Source organism: Hypomesus nipponensis, chromosome 2 (genome assembly GCF_054491055.1).
Source record: "Hypomesus nipponensis isolate SF chromosome 2, ASM5449105v1, whole genome shotgun sequence".
In the NCBI taxonomy this organism is placed as follows: domain Eukaryota; kingdom Metazoa; phylum Chordata; class Actinopteri; order Osmeriformes; family Osmeridae; genus Hypomesus; species Hypomesus nipponensis.
Window position 1 is genome coordinate 5,410,323 of NC_140362.1, and position 10,094 is coordinate 5,420,416.

Genomic DNA, 10,094 nt, shown 5'->3' on the forward strand with positions numbered 1-10,094 from the left:
ATGGCTCTTCGAGTGCTGTGAAGATGAACGCTCTTCAAAATGTCAACAAAATGTTTACAGTCCTTTACAAAAATCATCCCAGTCCTTCGCTTCACACCGTCACTTCCTCAGCCAACAGCCTTCATAACAGGAGGAAACGGCACGAGCAGGCCTGTTGTGAGTCTTTGTGCTGGAATGTAGCAACCAACAGTGTTGCAAAGGTGCATATTATGTCCTCCTGTCTCTTCAAACTGATCCTTAACCCAAACATAGGAAATCCTTGTTCAGGAAGGCCAATGTGGCAAGAATGGGGGCTTTGTGTAAAAATACTAAGATCATATTAAGCCGTCGTGGGTAAACAGAGAAGTGAGTGAGGATGTGTTATTAGGTTGGAGTATATTTAGAGAGGCTACTGGACACCTCTCAGACAGTATTAGTCACAGACTGATGCACAGTGACCAAACCTGAACCCAACATAAATACAACAACATGCTGACTTCATGGTCAGCCTCCATTGGGCCAGCACCTGAATCCAAACTCTGCGACAACTGACATAGCACACTGGTAGCTGGTCAGAGGTTGCATGAATGGGACCCTTGTCCTCAACCTCTACATCAGATATGTGTTATGGAGATCATGTATCAATAAAGTAGTGAATTTTTTCTTCCATTAGGCTATTTACAACTCAAAATGCAGACAAATCATGTTTTCTCTTCTCCCCTTTTGCTAGAGATGGAGATGGGTTTGTATTTAGGGGGCAGGGAGATAAAGGGATGCCGAGTAAGAGAGGGAGTGAGACAGATAAGGATATGGAGATAGAAAGAAAGAAAGAGAGAAAGAGAGAGAGAGAGAGAGAGAGAGAGAGAGAGAGAGAGAGAGAGAGAGAGAGAGAGAGAGAGAGAGAGAGAGAAAGAAAGAAAGAAAGAAAGAAAGAAAGAAAGAAAGAAAGAAAGAAAGAAAGAAAGAAAGAAAGAAAGAAAGAAGGAAAGAGGGAGTGGTGGAAAGACAGAATGAGGAAGTGAGGAAATGGGTTTTAATGCTGGCCTCTAGTGGAGGTCTCAGTCTATATGCATAGGTTCTGATTGTGTGAGGTTCTGATGATGAGTTTGTCTTGTTGGAAAAATAGTGAACAGAAGCTGAGTTGAGAGACTTTGGCAAATTGGGGAACTCCTTAAGACAAACTGCAACTAGTTAACAAAGTTAATGTGGAGGGGTCTGTTTTAGCACAAGGATGCTTTAAAATGTGCATCTGAAGCACACTTGTAAGATAACTGTTGACTAATAGTTCTTCTATTGACTGCATGTCTCAGACAATGATTTGAATGTTTTTCTGGTGTTTTCCCATTAGAGTCCTTAGGCTTAAAATAACTCTATTTAGGCTTCTGGTAAACAATATTTATGAGATCTAAGAAAGCAGATAGAGCAGCCCCACTGGTGCCTCAGAGACGATAAGGCTTTCAGAGGGACAAATTAGACAGATGACAAGAGAGGGAGGTTTGATGATTTTTCAGCTTCATAACTTACGGTTACTGTGGAGATAAGATGATCTGACAGAGCATCGGAACAAGGGGAACTGGGGAGGCAAACTTTCCTATTGGCTGTTTAGGTTCGGTAAACAAAACGTTTGTATTCATATTTTCCAGTAAACCTTCAATGCAGACACACGCCCACACGCACGTTTTGGTTTTAGCTAGGAACGAGGTTCTGTCAGTGTTTCCATGCGTCAAACAGATACAACAATATAAAAGCCTGTTGGTGCAGTTCCACTAGTGGAGTGCTTCCAGTGGTCAGTGGCCATTAATGGTTCCCCCTTATAAACACACACATGCACGCACACTCTCATATATCCACAAACACACACACACACACGCACACACACACATGCTCACCCAACTGTGGAATGTGTCACCCTGGTCCCAGCTCAGTGGCCAGCAACACAGTGTGCCACACTGGCCACCCAACTTGCATTGTCACAAAGACTCAACATTCAACCTCACCACTTTGCTTTCTTTCAAAGGAGGCTGAACACAGACATCTCTCTGTGGATGCCCTGCATTTGAAACATTAATGCGTCGTTGTCTTGTACCAACTGTTGAGAATACATTCAAGGAAGTACTGAGGTGGTTTGGCACAGTTAAATCAAGTTCAATGTTCAATCAAGATTTTTTAATTGTATTTATTATAACAAAAACTAAAATAGGGATGAATCACATCCATGCAGTTTTCCATGCACAGCATTATCTAGATATACAGATAAAGCTGTCTCTACAGAGTAATTTAATTTGTCTGAACCCATGTTTTCAAAACCAGTGGAACTGCACACCAGACCAAACCCACACTTTGACTTTTCAGTTCATCCAGACACGTTCTTGTTCAGTACTTAAGCTAAACTCACTCTGTGATGTCATGATATTACACACTCCTGCACAGGCTTGGTACATGATGCAATTACATCATTAAACACGGACATCTACGGTGATTTAGGACAAAATAATAGTGTGAAAGCATAAAATAATTGTGCCATGTAGTTAATAAATATGTAACTGAAGCATGCACCCAGGGAATGTGACAAAGTAAGTTCTGAAGTTCTACACTGTCTTAAAACATACAGTAACACAATGGCACAATACAGCAAGATGACCAAATACCCCGTCAGGTTTGGAAAAAGTAGGAACTCAAATGTACTTACGGGCTGATTTCCAAGCAGGGGCTGCCTACGGTAGTTGGATGCAGTATCAGCGAGGCTCACTGCACAGTGCACATGCAGTAAGTAAGTTATCACCAGCTCCTCAGCCCCTCACATGGCCTTGAGAACACACACACACACACACACACAGCCACGGCTCCACTCCCTCTTTCCCGTCCCCTCTGTCTCTCTCCTTTCCATTCTCTCTCACCCGTCCTATGTCCTGACTTCCCTCCCATCTCAACTCCCCACGTCAACTACCCCCCCCCCCTCTCCTTCAGCCCCTCTCCCTCTCAGTTTTTTCCCCTCCTCTCTTCCCCAGGCCCAGGAGTCTGCTCGTTGACTCCACTTAGACGGGGGAGGCACATCCAAATCAGACCCTTGATAAGATATCGTGGAACAGAATGAGCCGTGTGACTCGAAGACTCCCTGACATGACTCGGTCCGACGTCTCCTCTTCTCAGCCACCATGGTGGTGTCATGTATTTTAGGAAGCAAGATCTCCTGACTGATGACCTCGCTGTATAAACACAAACAGCTATACAAACACACACACACACCCGTTTGTACCCCCCCCCATTTTCACACAAAAACACACACATGCACAGACTCACACAGACCTTTAAAACCACATGTTGGTAGTAGGTTGTGTCCGTAGCCCCAGCTTGAGATTTGATATCCAAAGCGTTGTTCCTATCAAATGCTCTTGTGAGAATCAACACCACATGAAGAGATATGTGTTTCTAACTAAAACACATGAATTGAAAAAAGTCTTGCATCAACATCCATAAGTTGACCCCATTGACCCTAACATAAGCTTGTGATGTATCAGTTATACCAAACCTCCCCAAGAGGGCGGAACAGCTGCTCCTAGACCAGCCTCCCCTCCACACCCTCTGTGTGCTGGAAGTGTAGGAAGTGTACGCCACCTGTCGTGACCCCATAATGTACCTTGACCCCCTGTTGTGTGGACGTCTCAGAGGCAACACAAAAGCCACTGTCCTCACGCGAACACAGGTGTCTGGAGAAGGTCAGCTCGAGTTACGGTAGCGGCTGCTCCTACTCGGCTCATCTGATTGGCTGAGGTAGGGAGTCAGGGAGACGGCTTCTTATTGGATGGAGAAAATAACCCCTTACTTTGCATTGTATATTGTATTATATGGTAGAGGGAGCCTGATGAAATGAATTTCTATGCTGTTTTTTTACTGAATTCACATTGTGGATACCGTCCACTATGAGCCTTATCAAATAGTGAGAGGAAGCTCTTGAGTTGATAAGCTGTGGGCACTTAGGCCAACAATATCCTGTTCCAACAATAGGTACAACACAAGTCATGACACTCTCATTTTTACTGTACCTGACCAGAGGCAAAGAGGAATTTGTAGATGTATTATCCAACCCTAGCTCAGCCCTGTAGCTACACACGCAACACATAACACATCTGTTGTTCCTGCACGAGTCACAATAAGATCAAAATAATAACTGTCAAAGTATCAGGGCCTTGTGCAAAACTTCCAAAGGACCCAGACCAGGTATGGAAGTGTACACCAGGGTTCCTGTCATCACCTCAAACAGTGTCCGCTTTCAACTTCTCCTTCGCAACTTCTCCTTCAAAGTGAGCGTGAGCAGCAATTAATGAGCCTTTTAATCTAACCACATGCAACAAGTCATCAAAGGCAAAACCCAACGCAGCACTGCCACGAGGGTTCTCCACAGTCCAAACAACCCCAATCACTCCCACTGATAAAAAATGATTTCAGTCTAATCAGTAAGTTTAAAACTGGTTGATCCATCAAAGAAAATGACCACTCACCTTTGTCTATCTATGGGCTCTGATGTGTCAGCTGGACCCAACGCATTTGGGGGTCTCTGGCTGCCTTGGCTGTGTCTGTCTGACAGCTGTCTAACCTGTTGTTTCTCCAGCGAGGACCAGCCCCAAGCCCTGCAAGAGCATGGATTGTTCCGTCAGACGCACTGCTTTGTTTGCTATGTAGGATCACAATATGAAGCACGGGCAGAGGTCTCCTAGCCCCTTCAGCCCAATTCTTCAGCGGGGCGTGACCTAGCCATCTTATCTGGCCCCCATCTCCTCCCTGTGTGTACACTGTCAGAGGAATGGGGACCGGGACTTTAATAGTCTCAGTTCAGCCCCAACAGCCCTCCAGACCATTTTACTTTGAACTCTCTCTCTCTCTCTGCCTGTCTCTGACTGCCTGTCTCTCTTTATCCCTCTATCTCTATCTCTCTACATACTGTACATATACAGTATATAGTGCTTAACCTGAACAAACATGTCCAGATTCATCAAATACATGTACAACATTCAATACATGGGCGAGCCGTGTTCACCCATTTCTTCAGACAGCACTAGATGCTCACCTTGTCACTTGGATTGCCAGGACCACTCTGCAAACTTCTCCAGGTGTGCATTCCACACCAGGAAAGAGCAAGCAGGAAGCCCCTCCTTTATCAATAAAACCACAACACAGACTGTCCTTCCTCTGCTTCACTGACTCTGGTCAAGCTAAGAATATCCATATCTGTTGGATTCGGGTTAGGCTTCTAACCTCTCACCTGCTTCTACTTTAGCCTTGTCTGTACACAATCAGTGATGAGACGCCCCCCCCCCCCCCCTCGCCTCCTCCCCGCCTCTGAAAAAGCGAAACTGACAAAAAATCGTTGCCACTTCAGAATATGGAGCATGTGGGAGCAGCATGTGGTTTCTTTAGGTGGAAGATGAAGGGGAGCAGGATGAGGGCCTAATCGCAGGTCTGAACTGTACACCTGGTCTCAGACAGCTCTTTAATCAGAGAAGGAAGGGCCAGAAATTAGAGGCCCTGACTCCAATCCTTCAGGTTGGACTAACAGCCAAGGGGCGGGGAAACATTCACCCAAAGTGAATCACAAGCAGTGAAGTGACTGTGACTTTCTGATGTCGTTCGGGCCAAAGAGATTTAAAACTCCGGCTTTTGGGACTGCGGGTGCTTATAATTTGACGAGCCAAGGCTACAACTCTATGTTTGTCTAAATTCAAACATATCTGGGTTGTTTAATGGCTATGTCATCCATCTCATTACATCCTTTCTCACGTTAATTTCATCAAGGTGGGCTGGTAATGACAGGGGTATGACTGTGTCCTTCCCTTATGACAGACAGGTCCCTCAGCTGAAGGTACTTACTGTCTCCAAGAGGTCAAAGAGTTCAGTTTCACTGTAATTACAGTAAAATGAGGCAGAAGAAGGTGTGTTCACAGCCACATACCAGAGAAAAGGAGGAAGGATGATGGGAACTGGAGAGGAATTATTTGAAAGACAGATCTTTGTAAAGCAAGCCTTTTAAGTTTCATATTGCAAGAAAAACTGTTTTTGTCTGGGTCTTGGGCATAAACTTTGTGTACAGTAGTTAAGCAACTGCCTGAGCACAGAGGATCCAGGTCATTCAGCATTAGGCGAAACTTAAATAAATACAAGTTAAAGATAATTAGTCTGTTTTGCAGGAAGGGCCCTCTCCTCATTTCCAGTAAGCCTATAGACGTAAGACAAGGCAAGGCATCATGGGACTCATCACAGGACATGCTCCTCTACTCCTGATTCTCCATGTCTGACTGAGACCTTATGCTCATCTGTACAAGCCAAGAGAGATAGGGAGGGCGAGGCGTTTCCTGTTTCCATGGGGCTAATTATACCCTCTCCTGAGGCTGTAACAAGGCAGGAAGACTGGGGGAGATGACCTACCCAGCAAAAAAGACTGTGACACAACAAATTATGTCCACATTCAAATTACAGTAGATACTTGTAGGTACTACAGCCATATACAATAAGCTAATCATAATATTATTAGGGATGAATATTTTTGTAAGTACACTTACAATTATATTGTTTTCAGTTTATACTCTTTCTGATATACGTTTTTCTGAAGTGGTCAGAAACTGAAGTGGCAATTTGTTTCCCTGTAAGGAAAATTGGCTAACCTTTCAACTGGTTGGTGCAACGCTGACAGCTGAACATGACAGTAGCATGAGTGTGCTTGGGTGAATACATTTGTTTTGAAGGTTAAAGCAACAGTTATATAAACTAGATAGTTTTTTTGAGTCTAACTGAAGTAACAATTTGGTTGTCTATAAGGAAGACTTTTTAACTTGTTGGCACAATGCTGACAGCTGAATATGACAGTAGAATGATGTGTGCTTAAATACATTTGTTTTGAGGCTTTGAGCAACTGTTCTAATATAAAGATAGTTGTTTGTGTGAGAGTCGTTATCAGTATAATGATTCCTTCCTGTTTTCTATGACGCGTTCAAGATAGGTTCCTGGAGCTATCGGCCTTTTTAAAGCTGTTGAGTCTGGTGCACTCAGTCAGTTTTTGAGCCCAGATGTTATCACCCAAAGCCTTGACATTCCCTGGACATATAATAGTACAGGGGTCTGAGTTGGTCCACTGAGGTTAGAGGAGAATGGCTGCATGACAGGACAGGCAGCATGCAGGGTGTACTAACACATCACCAGACCGGTACTGAACGTGGTACCATAAGCCTCTAGAGGTCAGCAAACAGAAATAACAGAACTTTTTTTTTTTTTTTTTACTGTCTTCTGAAAACTGCTCATACTAGAAAAAGAAAGTATGTTTTATTGCTATCACTGAAGTAGGTGGTTTTCTTCAAATGTTGTATGGCTCCCACAGTTCATCAAACTGGGAAAATAAAATGAAACAGGAGAGACAGAGAGCATGAACTCTCGGAGCCAGACGTGGGATATTAATAAGCAGTCGGACAGACCTGATTTGTAATCAGCTTTTGGAGTCTGGCAATTAGTATGCAGAGCAGACAGAATAGAGAGACAGAGAGAGAGAGAGAGAGAGAGAGAGAGAGAGAGAGAGAGAGAGCTCAAAGTAGAAAGAGCCATCTCCTTGACTGAGTTCTCTTCATCAACCAACGCACATCGCTTGGCAACCACACCATGAGGCAGAGAATGTGTACAGTGGTCTGGAGACAGTTTTTTGCTCAAGTCTCTTTTTGCTCTCTTTAATTGTTTAAATTGCTTACAATTATAGGATAATAAATTACAATGGGATTGGTTACCAATGCATGTGTTGGAAACCAAAGTTTCTGTAAGGTACAGTACAATATGTTCACTGGCATCACTTGCCGGTTTGGATATAAACTGATAACCTCTATTATCGTCCATTTAGTGTACACTGTCTCTGGTTGATTTTAGTGTACTAATAAAAAACATACGTCAAGTGACAGTCAAGTGAGAGTTGTCAATGCATTGTCTTCCATTGTAAAATACTGCCATAAACCACACTGGTGGTATTTCCGCTAGTCCAAGAACATGTGGTTTGTCCAATGGAAATGTCCAGAGGTCTTCACAATGACTCCACCATTTCACAACTAAGTAATGAAGTACATTCTTGTGCTTGTTTATCAATTTGTCCTCACTGTCACTCCACTCCGTCTCTGTTATTCAGACAATGAGATAGAATTCTTCAGAGGGGCATCCTACCTAAGAGCACCACGCTAAACTCTGACAGTCATGCAGGGTAATACCACTCACTCAAAACAGAGCATAGTGAAAAGTAACTGTAATCCTACTGAAGAAATGCATCTACTATTGTAAGGTTCAAGACAAAGTATTAACAAAAATAACAATAGTTTGCCAACATATTGGTAATAATTATAGTGGCAACAGCCTTATAACACCTGTACATGACTGTGATGACATTCATATGTGTCTGGCCCCCTCAGGGCCGTGACACGGACAAGGGTTAGAGGGTAATCTCTGTTTGGAATAACTCAGCATGACCCACATGAGCAAACCAGAGAATATACAACACAGACATGAAAAAGCAATGTTCACTTATTCTGGGCTTGGTTTTGCATTCACTTCTATCTCTAAAGTGCCTTTATAAGGCTCAACAATATGTTTGGACAATAAAAACACCAGTCAGGGGGAACACTTGACATCTGGTTAAGTTTGATTCAAAATAGAGCAGAAAGAACAAGTCTTCTTTGGGGTGGAACGTGAGTCTTGGAATTAGTGAAAGATTTCCCTCCAGATTCAACTCTGGGGCTTGGGGCTTAATCATGTGGAAATTAGAATAGGGAGTGTGGGGGTGGCTGAGGTTGGGGTGCAGGGTAGAATGGGGCAATTGTTTGAAAAATCCCTCATGTTGAGTCTGCTTTGATGTCTCTCTGAGAGGATATTCTGATATTTTACAGTAGCATTTAACCCAGATTGCTACTTATTTACAAAATCTTGTGTATATGAAACATGGAAATGGACTCAACAGTTAGTAGGAAGACACTTCAATGGGGATGCATTTTATTGGTACAAGGTACGTTTTATTGTTCTTAAATCGGATGAACTGACGTTTTTGGACAGACCTGTGACCTCACCGTCATCTATCCATACAATGTTGTTTTATGTCACTCAATTCGAGTAAGCATGCTTTCTCACACACATTACTGCAGTCTCACTCCGTCTCAAGACAATATCAATATTCAGAAGAAATTCCTCCTCGCTTTCCCCATGCCTATACAAGCAGACAAGCTCCTACTGATCTATTGTGTTGCAAAGCCTTTCTCATGCGTGTCTTGAATGAAAGCAAGCGTATCGATGGTCCGAGGATAATCACGTTTTCCCGAGAACAGCTTAGCTTCTCTAAATGAAGCCGCACGGTGTTTCCGAAAAGTTGTTTCAACTAGAATAATTGTAAGGACAAAACCTCTAGCGCCTCAAATGAGATGTTTAAAATGATATCTAGCGCGTTGTCATGTAAAAACAAAAACAAATAAGCGTTAAAAGTTTGGCTATAAAGAAATGTATAAAGTAGTTATCTAACAACAAACTTATAATATATTTAAAGGCGCGAATTTCTTGCTTGACAACCAGTTTCTTACCTCTGATATGTTTATCTGCAGGTGCACGATGTTACGATTCTTGTCCCACGAGACACTTGATGTCACCAACTGTCCATCATCCTCAAGAATACTTTATGAAACACTTGTCCGAGTTCTTTGGGTTTAAAAAAGGAGGCTACTCGAGAAGTGCTGGTTACACAAAAGTTTGACATTCGGCCAAAGGAGGGAAATAGCACAACTAGGAGTGCTTTATTGGCAACTTCCAACGTAGTTAGCCTGGAAATTGCCAGTTGTCAGTGGTGGAGGAGGTTCTCCAACCGCACAAAGTGGATATTTGCATTAGGCCGACCCTCCCCTCGCCTTTCATAGCTGCTATTGTTTGTCACAGTCGGGGCTCTGATTTGGCCCTTACACAAATCCTTGATGCCCTGAACCAGGATCTCACGGGAGGTGAATATTACGAATGAATTAGATCTTAATAGTGTATTTTAATGAAACATAATCACAGTTTGAGCTTATTTGGCACATTTAGAAGGACGTTTTTAAATGAGAAAGTAATTGAGTTAGAGA